Source organism: Eleutherodactylus coqui, chromosome 10 (genome assembly GCF_035609145.1).
Source record: "Eleutherodactylus coqui strain aEleCoq1 chromosome 10, aEleCoq1.hap1, whole genome shotgun sequence".
Lineage (NCBI taxonomy): Eukaryota > Metazoa > Chordata > Amphibia > Anura > Eleutherodactylidae > Eleutherodactylus > Eleutherodactylus coqui.
In genome coordinates, this window is record NC_089846.1 from 121,743,518 (window position 1) to 121,755,570 (window position 12,053).

Sequence of the window (12,053 nt, forward strand, 5' to 3'; positions counted from 1 at the left end):
TCCTATACTACTGCTTCGGAATTGTTACTGGGGCCTGTCTTGAGTGCTACTATTACTGAAATGGAACTAATACTGTGCTCCCCCTATAATGCTGCTAGTGATATGTTAGTGGGGCCTGTCCTAATGCTACGGCTGAAATGTTACAAATTCTGGGCTCTGCCTATACCGCTGCTAATGGTATGTCTCTGGGGTGTTGAAACAGAGGCTTCCCAAAGACATGATGGCGGCGAGGCCATTTCCCACCAACGCGGTTACTGTTAAGGTGCATATAACCACGGACACGTGGAGAGGACACGTAGTGCCTCAAAAACATCCCCCTCCTCCTCCAACAATGACAACATTCTTGGCAAATGCCTTTGCATTGGTTCGTCTGGTGGCAGTCCAAGAATTTCACCTTTACCGACACAACAAGAGAGCCCCTCCACCATCCCCCCGCCACGGCCCACTTAATCCTGGCCACATTCCGAAAACCAACAAAATACAACCGTGCTACTAGGTCCGCAGTCACCACCACATTACCACCAACGCGGTTACTGTTAAGGTACATATTACCAGTCTGACTGGGGCATACAGACACCTTGACAGAATGGATCCTAATCGCCTCATGTGAGCAGTTCATTCCCTTTAAAAATAAAAGAAACTCAGCTAAAAGGAAACCAATGTGGCTCGACAAGACGGTACGAGGGGCAATAAACGAAAAGAAGAAAGCGTTCAAACTACTAAAGCAACAAGGCAGCGAAGAAGCGCTAAAATCATACAGGGAAAAAAACAAAATATGCAAAGATACGATTAAAACTGCCAAGGAGGAAGCAGAAAGACGGATCGCCAAAGAGAGCAAAAACAACCCGAAGCTATTTTTCAACTACATAAACAGCAAAAGGATTTGCAGGGAGAGCGCTGGCCCTTTAAAAAACAATGCAGGAGAAATCATTGATGATGACGAAGGGAAAGCAAATCTACTAAACAGTTTCTTCTCAAGTGTGTTCACCAAAGAAAAGGAAATGCCACACGAGATGCAGGGGAATAAAACGAACCCCTCACAAAATATCTCATACCTAACGCAGGAGGAGGTGCGGAAGCATCTAAAGAAAACTAAAATTGATAAATCACCGGGCCCAGATGGATTACACCCAAGGATACTAAAGGAACTAAGTGACGAGATAGCTAGGCCGCTATACCTAATATTTCTAGACACTATCAAGACCGGAGTAGTACCATTGGATTGGCGCATTGCCAACGTGGTTCCAATTTACAAAAAAGGGAGCAAAAGTGAGCCTGGTAACTACAGGCCAGTAAGTCTCACTTCAGTAACGGGAAAAAGTTTCGAGGGGATTCTGAGAGACGCCATCGATGAGTACCTCAAGGAGATTAAGGGAATAACTCCTCACCAGCATGGATTCATGAAGGGTCGCTCATGTCAGACAAATCTGATCAGTTTCTACGATGAAGTAAGCTCTAAGCTGGACCAGGGAGAATCTATTGATCTTGTATATCTGGACTTCTCTAAAGCCTTTGACACCGTGCCACATAATAGGCTAATATACAAAATGAGGCAGCTCGGACTGGGCGAAAACGTGTGTAAGTGGGTAAAAAATTGGCTCAACGATAGAAAGCAGAGGGTGGTAATAAATGGTTCGTACTCTGATTGGACCACAGTCGCTAGCGGGGTGCCACAGGGTTCAGTATTAGGCCCCACTCTGTTCAACATATTTATTAATGACCTGATAGAGGGGCTGCACAGCAAAATATCAATATTTGCAGATGACACAAAATTATACAATATAATTAATGCAACGGAGGACAATGTGCGGCTACAAACGGACCTGGATAAGCTGGGGGCTTGGGCAGAAAAATGGCAAATGAAGTTCAATGTTGAAAAATGTAAGACTATGCACATGGGCAGGAGAAACGGATGTCACAAATACTCACTTAATGGGGTACCACTAGGGAAAAGTGATATGGAAAAGGATCTGGGGGTATTAGTGGATAATAGACTAAACTGGAGTAACCAATGCCAGTCAGCCGCTGCAAAGGCAAATAAAGTCTTGGGGTGCATCAAAAGAGGTATAGGGGCGAAGGACGAGAACATTATCCTTCCATTATATAAGGCACTTGTCAGACCTCACATGGAATACTGCGTACAATTCTGGACACCGGTGCTCAGGAAAGATGTTACAGTGCTGGAGGGGGTTCAAAGAAGGGCAACTAAACTAATACATGGAATGACGGGACTGGAATACCCTGAGAGGCTATCCAAATTGGGACTATTTACTCTAGAAAAAAGAAGGTTAAGAGGCGACCAAATAACCATGTATAAGTACATGAGGGGACAACACATGGATCTCTCCCGCGATCTGTTTACACCCAGGACCACGACGGTAACAAGAGGACATCCGCTACGATTAGAGGAAAGTAGGTTTCATCACCAACACAGAAAGGGGTTCTTTACTGTAAGAGCAGTTAGACTGTGGAACTCTCTACCGGAGGAAGTGGTGATGGCAAAATCCATAGAGGAGTTTAAAAGGGGACTTGATGTCTTTCTGGAGAAGGATATTACAGGATATAAATATTAGGTTAAGTGTCAATCCTGGTATATAGGCAGGTAGGAACTATTAGGGGTTGATCCAGGGAACAGTCTGATTGCCATTAGGGAGTCGGGAAGGAATTTTTCCCCCAAAAGGGCTAATTGACTTCTGGCCTTGGGGTTTTTTGCCTTCCTCTGGATCAACACAGTAGGATAGACAGGCTGGACTAGATGGACAATGTCTTCATTCGGCCTTACATACTATGTTACTATGTTACTATGTAATAGTGTGTGGCACATAGGTTCCCCATTGCTATGCCCACATGTGCAGCTCCTGATGGAGGTGGCACAGGATTGGATTTCTCATTGCTTCTGTACAGCATTGTGGGCTATCGCCCAATCCACTTTTAAAGAGGGTCGCTGTCTAGCCGTGCCAACCCTCTGCAGTGTGTGCCTGCAGTTCCTCCTCATGGCAGACGCACTTATAAATAGACATGAGGGTGGTGTGGCATGAGGGCAGCTGAAGGCTGCGCAGGGACAGTTTGGTGTGCGCTGTGGACACTGTGTCGTGCAGGGGGGAGGGGGGTTGGGCAGCAGGTAACCCAGGAGAAGTGGCAGCGGAGTGTCATGCAGGCAGTGATTGTGCTTTGTTGGAGGTAGTGTGGTGCTTAGCTAAGGTATGCATAGCTAATGAGGGCTTTTCAGAAGTAAAAGTTGTTGGGAGGGGGGGGGGGCACTCTTGCCGGTATTGTGGCTTAATAGTGGGACCTGTGAACTTGAGATGCAGCCCAACATGTAGCCCCTCGCCTGCCCTATCCGTTGCTGTGTCGTTCCCATCACTTTCTTGAATTGCCTAGATTTTCACACATGAAAACCTTAGCGAGCATCGGCGAAATACAAAAATGCTCTGGTCGCCCATTGACTTCAATGGGGTTCGTTACTCGAAACGAACCCTCGAGCATCGCGACAATTTCGTCCCGAGTAACGAGCACCCGAGCATTTTGGTGCTCGCTCATCTCTAATGCCTAGTCATAAGGTATTCAAGTTAGAGCCTATGATAACTGAAAGAAAATAAATGAAAAAAACGGCGGCAAGTCAGTCAGTTTGTTCTTCCTCTTTTTAATTAATTCTAATAAAAGGTATTTTTAAAAATTATTAGTTTGAGGGGTCCACGTAGTAAATTTCTCGACACTAGCCAGTTGGACTAACGCTGCCTCTGTAAGTTTCCGTTACGGAGTTCCATCTGAGCAGAACAGGTGGTGGACATAAATTGGTGCAGCTGACATATTCAGAGAGAGAGAGATGTCATGTGTGAGCAGCAGCGGCTGAGAGTGAGAGCCCTGAGCTGGAGACACCACACCACGCTGCAGGAAAGGTTTGCTGAGACTATGCCCTAACGAACTCTACAAGATTTTTGTGTTTGCTTTTGCTGGACTGCTGATTTAAAAGGACTTTCCTTGCATGTTCTGCTACCTGGAGAATGACAGTACTTTTTGTTATGTCCATCAAGTCTGAATAAAGACAAGATGCACAGCATTTGGTCGTGGCCTGGTATATATATATATATATATATATATATATATATATATATATATATATATATATATATATATATATATATATATATATATATATATATATAACCTTGTATTCAAGTTGTATGGAAAAGCTATCTGAACAACAGAGGAGCTTAAACATATTCAAAAACCCATCTATAGTTACTGAATTCTTCGAGTTATTGATTTTTTTGCACCTATTAGACTCCTAGCGGGAGCTCAATTCCATCATTTATTCTTTATGCATTCTTTACCCTGTTCTCTCCTTTCTGACACTCCAAAATACAACCTTGGTCTTCATTGTATCTCTGTGGGTTATATAGGTCTGCACAGGATTTTTACAATGTTTATCATCTACAAGCTTTTCTCCTTGTATGGTTAGATTCTTTCTGGAAATGTTTGCTTTATACTATTGAAATTAAAGTGCATTTAAATTCTTTCCCAATAGAAGCCAATGGAACACTTTTTAACCTCCACGCATTAGCTGAATGTGATTGTAATGCAAAATAGTTGTAAATGGAATTCCTCGGTTTATAATATTGAATGTGCAGTTTACGGTATTTGGATTTATTAGAAATATAAATGAATACATTCACTCATCCATAAAAGATATGGACATAAAAGAACAAATATTCAACAAGTTATGGCACAAAACAAGGACTCACATTCATATATATATATATTGCCTATTCTCAAAGCTAAAATGAAAATTCCCATAAGTTCGTATTTGGTAAAAGTTGCAATGAGTATTCATAAAATTTGAACGCTTCAATTGATTCACCTTTAGGAAAAGCTCTGTATTTTCTTATGATTAATACATTTATTGTGCTACTAGGCATTCTGGCTCATACAAGATGCCTCTCTGTATGCAGCTGATTAAAAATCCCAGATAGCACTGTACCGTAGAATGTATATCATTACCTGTACTATAATCTGCAGTATATTACATTGTAACAATTTTACCTTTAACCACAAAATAATGCCTGAAACTATAATGCAAAGGCAAACCCCAGGATAGATTTCTATCGAATGCTTTAGTAGTCTGTTGTTCCATCATTGAGTATGTCTAAATTGATTATGAGTCCCTTTGTTGCAGGCAAGCATGAGAACATCTGTTAACATGGCATACATCACCATGACCACAAGAGACAAAGATGCCATAGACATAGAAAGCCAAGGCTCTATGAAATGCAGGTGTTTCTAAATTGATAAAACCTGGCGGTGCTCTTTAGTTACACAGTGATTCTGCTTCATGTTCATATTTAGTGACACACAATCGTAGAATGCAAAGTGAGGCCCGCCAATTATATTGTTTCACTGAACCATAGAAACTGATTAATTGCTGTATAGACTTTCAGAAATAGAACATGTTTCATATTTAGTCCACTGATATACTGTACATCTTGAACATGTTCTGCATATTCTTTTAAAAATTATTTTACAGTTCTTAGATTGGCCAGATGTTCACTACCCGAACATAAAATGTTTCAAAGGTGGTGGTTGTGAACTTCTAAATCTGCTTGGTTAGGTAATTGTTTAGAGTATCACATTGCATTTGGAGCAGATATCTAATATAAAAAAGCCTACAGGTCTCTCTCTGTTTGTCTGGCTTTCTCTCTGTTTGTCTGTATCTCTCTGTCTCTTTCTCTTTGTTTGTCTGTATCTCTCTGTCTCTTTCTCTTTGTTTGTCTGTCCCTGTCTGTTTGCCTCTCTCTCTGTCTGTCTCTCTTTGTCTGTTTGTCTGTCTATCTATCTCTCTGTCTCTCTCTCTCTTTCTGTCTTGATATCACTCTGTCTGTCTATCTGTCTGTCTTTTTCGTTCTCTTTCTGTCTCTCTTTGTCTGTCTGTCCCTCACTGTCTGTCTCACGCTCTCTCTATCGCTTTTTCTTTGTCTCCATTGCTCTCTCTTTTTGTCTCTCTATCACTCTCTCTATGTCTCTCTACCACTTTCTCTGGGTCTCTCTATTGCTCTCTCTTTTCATATTTCTATTGCTCTCTCTGTCTGTCTAATGCTCTTGTTCTGTCTATCACTCTCTGTCTTTCTATCGCTCTTTCTCTGTTTCTCTCTGTCTCTCTATTGCTATCTCTATTTGTTTTTCTATCACTCTGTCTCTCTATGCTCTCTCTCTGTGTTTCTCTCTTTCTATTGCTCTCTCTGCTTCTCTCTGTCTCTCTATCGTTCTCTCTTTCTGTCTGTCTCACTATCTATCTCTCTCTTTCTGTCTATCTCTCTCTATCACTTTCTCTCTGTGTTTCTATTGCTCTTTCTCTCACTGTCTCTCTCTATCACTCTCTTTGTCTCTCTCACTCTCTCATTCTGTTTCCCTATTGCTCTGTCTATCTGTGTCTGTCCCTCTATCATTGTCTCTCTATTGCTCTGTCTCCCACCGTATCTCTTTATATTGCTCTCTCTCTCTCTATTGCTTGCTCACTCAGTCTCTCTCTGTCTCTCTATCGCTCTTGGCTGGGCAGTGTATGGTGCAACTTAGCAGTGTATGCTGTGTGGCTTAGCAACACTTCAGTCATTCCAGCGCATGCCTGAAGCCCATTAGCGCACGCCCACCTGACAGCTCCCTGAATGTATTAAACTCACATTTGATGATTTTAGAGCAGCAATGAGCATGTGTGCCATCTAATGACACCAACATCATACACCTAAGTTACAGCAAAGGGGTCAAAGTGCAGTGCAAGAAAAAGCAAGTAGGCTTATTTATATTAGATGTGCAAATTTTGCATAAATCAGTGATTCATAAACAATTCCCTTGGAACCTGGCCAAGGGGTCCACAAAAACAGCAGCAGGAAGCGCTATCGCTTTTTGTAGTTTGGATAGTAAATAGATTACAGCTTCATAGATGTGTAGCATGAGTTAAAACAAAGCAATCAACAAATATCTTACAGAATAAAGAATTATAGATTTCTTTTTCCTTTTCACACTAAGTGTATGTCACATTCATTCAGACCTGTCATGGGAATCAACTAACATATTTAGAGACAGAGGACAAGGACAGGCTGAACAACGTTTAACATGCCAGAGCTACTGGATCCTTAGACATGACATATACCTGAACAGCAGTACCTATGGAGGAATAATCTAGAATGCTTCCCTAAATCTTGCTGACTAACCTGCCAAAAAGTGGAACACCCACCCGGTAAAGGGCAACCCCACAGCTAGAATCTATCTAGAATCCACAAAAAAACCTTGGTGTAATATGGATGAAAGGGCATAGACTGGAACAGGACAATCTAATAGACAACCCAAGCACTGAGTTTAAAACAGGAACAAACAGAATACAGACAAATGAAGTCCAAAGTCCAAACTGCACAAATGGAAGGTGCAACAAAGTATTTAGAACTTCTAAGTTAAAGATATCCTAGCATTAAGCAGGACTAGTTTTCAAAAATTATATCCAGCCTTCTCTTTACAGAGGAACTGGAAAAAGCAGACACTGATAGGCTGGGTGAGATGATAGAAAGTTCAGCCTGCCTATCAGTTGGTAATGACCTGGCTAAATTATAGTATATTTACAATCTGAAATTGATTGTATTTTCTAGAATAAATATATTATTGTATAGTTCTTACATACATGGCTTGACTACTGTATATGGTTAGATATAGGGCCGGATGATAGTGTATGGAATCTGAGACCAGAATATGGATCCTTATGGACTCTGAAGTTGTTGCATGACAAAGGAATTGATTAGGATAGAAGTCTATAATCAAAAACAGCAGCAGTACAGGCAACGCAGGCCTAGTCGGCGCCAAAAAGTAAGCTAAGGATAGAGTCCCTGACAAGTAATACAAATACTTGGAGGAGATGTAGAATGGAGCTGGGATAAATGACTTGGAATGGACTTGGGACAAATGACTTGGAACAGACTTCCAACAGGGTGGCTTGAAGCAAAAAACAGTAACTGCATGGAACAACACTGGAGAATATGCAATGCTGACACTCAGCAATGAGTAAGGCTCGATCATACAAGTATATTTGTGAAGCGTAATTTATGTGCGACTTTTGCGCGCACAGTACATGGTAAATTGCAGCCTTTGATTTCAATAGGCTCGTTCATATGAGCGCATTTTTTTCACACAATGTTAGATCATATGAAAAACGACAAGGCATGTCCTATTTTGGTGCACATTACACACCGCAGTAAGCCATTGAAGAGAATGAGCCAGCGCAAATATGTGGACCCGTGTGCATAATTTTTTGTGTGCACAAGTATACTATGTAGTTATACACACAAAAATCAGCAGAAGCTGGAGAAATACACAAGCATAAGCGATTTTTGGTCGCACACATAAGCAGTGTATTTACACAGCTGAAATATGCATATGCCAGTGTGAATGACCTCTAAGACTGGTTTGGCCTCCTTCACATGACCCTATGCATTTTTACGCTGACCCCATTGAGAACATATACTAAAGATCGTTCTCCTCTGCCACAGCTATCACAGCTGTAGCAGAGAAGAACGATATTCTCCCATTGAAGTCAATAGAGCCAGCAATACAGCTGGCTCCATTGAAAGCAATGGGCTGCCGGCAAGCGCTGTATTAATTTTTGGGGAAGGGCTTCAAATATATGAGCCCTTCCCTGAAAAGCATCCAAAAAAGTGTAAAAAATAAAAAAATATATATATCCTCACCTTTTTGCAGCTGCCGGGGATCAGCCGCTCTTTTCCTGAACTGCTTTCTGTAGTATTTAGCAGCCAGGGATTTAAAATCCCCGCCTGCTGAATGGGCTGCCTCTGATTGGCCAGCTCTCACTCACCCATTCATAAATTCATAAATTCATGAATGGGTGAGCGAGAGCTGCCTCTGATTGGCTGAGGGCTGGGACCAATCAGAGGCAGCCCATTCAGCAGGTGGGAATTTTAAATCATCGGCTGCTGAATACTGCAGAAAGCAGTTCAGGAGAAGAGCCGGCTGGACACGGCTGATCCCCGGCAGCTGCAAAAAGGTGAGTATATATATATATTTTTTTATTTTTTACACTTTTTTTGGATGCTTTTCAGGGAAGGCTTATATTTGAAGCCCTTCCCCGAAAATTAATACAGCACTTGCCAGCAGCCCATTGCTTTCAATGGAGCTGGCTGTATTGCCGGCTCCATTGAATTCAATGGGCGAACATCGTTCTCCTCTGCCACAGCTGTGGCACAGCTGTGGCAGAAGATAGTGGGTAGAGCCCGTGTGACCGAGCCCTTTGGGCTGATAAACGCTGCTAGCAGCATTTTTTTTCGGCCGTGACGCTGGCATTAGTCATGCGATTTTTTTCTGCGCATCAGCCTTGCGCACAAAAAATCGTGCGAAAAACGCCCATGTGACTAAGCCCTCATAATGCACTATGAACTGATTATGGACTCAAAATTGAAAGAATGAATGTACTTGACTTTTTGATGAAAAGGTGGCCATTAGAGATGAGCGAACACCAAAATGTTCGGGTGTTCGTTATTCGGAACGAACTTTCCGCGATGTTCGAGGGTTCGTTTCGAACAACGAACCCCATTGAAGTCAATGGGCGACCAGAGCATTTTTGTATTTCGCCGATGCTCGCTAAGGTTTTCATGTGTGAAAATCTGGGCAATTCAAGAAAGTGATGGGAATGACACAGAAACGGATAGGGCAGGCGAGGGGCTACATGTTGGGCTGCATCTCAAGTTCACAGGTCCCACTATTAAGCCACAATACCGGCAAGAGTGGGCCCCCCCCCTCCCAACAACTTTTACTTCTGAAAAGCCCTCATTAGCATGGCATACCTTTGCTAAGCACCACACTAGCTACAACAAAGCACAATCACTGCCTGGATGACACTCCGCTGCCACTTCTCCTGGGTTACATGCTGACCAACCGCCCCCCCTCCCCCCCACAGCGCACACCAAAGTGTCCCTGCGCAGCCTTCAGCTGCCCTCATGCCACGCCACACTCATGTCTATTTAGAAGTGCGTCTGCCATGAGGAGGAACCGCAGGCACACACTGCAGAGGGTTGGCATGGCTAGGCAGCGGCCCTCTTTAAAAGGGGCGGGGTGATAGCCCACAATGCTGTACAGAAGCAATGAGAAATAGAATCCTGTGCCACCGCCATCAGGAGCTGCACACGTGGGCATAGCAATGGGGAACCTATGTGCCACACACTATTCATTCTGTCAAGGTGTCTGCATGCCCCAGTCAGACTGGTAATATGTACCTTAACAGTAACCGCGTTGGTGGTAATGTGGTGGTGACTGCGGACCTAGTAGCACGGTTGTATTTTGTTGGTTTTCGGAATGCGGCCAGGATTAAGTGGGCCGTGGCGGGGGGATGGTGTGGGGGCTCTCGTTGTGTCGGTAAAGGTGAAATTCTTGGACTGCCACCAGACGAACCAATGCAAAGACATTTGCCAAGAATGTTTTCCCTGTTGGAGGAGGAGGGGGATGTTTTTGAGGCACTACGTGTCCTCTCCACGTGTCCGTGGTTATATGCACCTTTACAGTAACCGCGTTGGTGGGAAATGGCCTCGCCGCCATCATGTCTTTGGGAAGCCTCTGTTTCCACACCCCAGAGACATACCATTAGCAGCGGTATAGGCAGAGGCCAGAATTCGTAAAATTTCAGCCGTAGCATTAGGACAGGCCCCACTAACATATCACTAGCAGCATTATAGCGGGAGCGCAGTCTTCGTTCCATGTCAGCAATAGTAGCACTCAAGACAGGCCCCAGTAACAATTCCGAAGCAGCAGTATAGCGGGAGCGCAGTCTTCGTTCCATGTCAGCAATAGTAGCACTCAAGACAGGCCCCAGTAACAATTCCGAAGCAGCAGTATAGCGGGAGCGCAGTCTTAGTTCCATTTCAGTAGCCTTAGTATAGCCAAGGCCCAAGTTACATTTATGTAGCTAAAGTGTAGGCCAACCCCACACACCTTTCTGTACCATGAGTGCAGGCGAAGAACATACAAATTGCTATGATTACACTGTAGGTGAGGGCCCCAAAAATTTGGTGTACCAACAGTACTAATGTACCTCAGTAAAAATTGGCCATGCCCAACCAAGATGGCAGGTGAATCGCTTTGGTTAATGTGGCTTAAGTGGTAACTAGGCCTGGAGGCAGCCCAGTGTAACGAAAAATTGGTTCAAGTTAAAGTTCCAACGCTTTTAAGCGCATTGAAACTTATAAAAATTGTTCAGAAAAATTATTTGAGTGAGCCTTGTGGCCCTAAGAAAAATTGCCCGTTCAGCGTGATTACGTGAGGTTTCAGGAGTAGGAGCAGGAGGAGGAGGAGGAGGAGGAATATTAGACACAGATTGATGAAGCAGAAATGTCCCCGTTTTGGATGGTGAGAGAGAACGATGCTTCCATCCGCGGGTGCAGCCTACGTATTGCTTACGTATCGCTGCTGTCCGCTGGTGGAGAACAGAAGTCTGGGGAAATCCAGCCTTTGTTCATCTTGATGAGTGTTAGCCTGTCGGCACTGTCGGTTGACAAGCGGCTACGCTTATCTGTGATGATTCCCCCAGCCGCACTAAACACCCTCTCCGACAAGACGCTAGTCGCAGGACAAGAAAGCACCTCCAGGGCATACAGCGCTAGTTCAGGCCACGTGTCCAGCTTCGACACCCAGTAGTTGTAGGGGGCAGAGGCGTCACCGAGGATGGTCGTGCGATCCGCTACGTACTCCCTCACCATCCTTTTACAGTGCTCCCGCCGACTCAGCCGTGACTGGGGAGCGGTGACACAGTCTTGGTGGGGAGCCATAAAGCTGGCCAGGCCCTTAAAGACTGTTGCACTGCCTGGGATGTACATGCTGCTCGATCTACGCACATCCCCTGCTACCTTGCCCTCGGTACTGCGCCTTCTGCCACTAGCGCTGTCGGCTGGGAATTTTACCATCAGCTTGTCCGCAAGGGTCCTGTGGTATAGCAACACTCTCGAACCCCTTTCCTCTTCGGGAATCAGAGTGGGCAGGTTCTCCTTATACCGTGGATCGAGCAGTGTGTA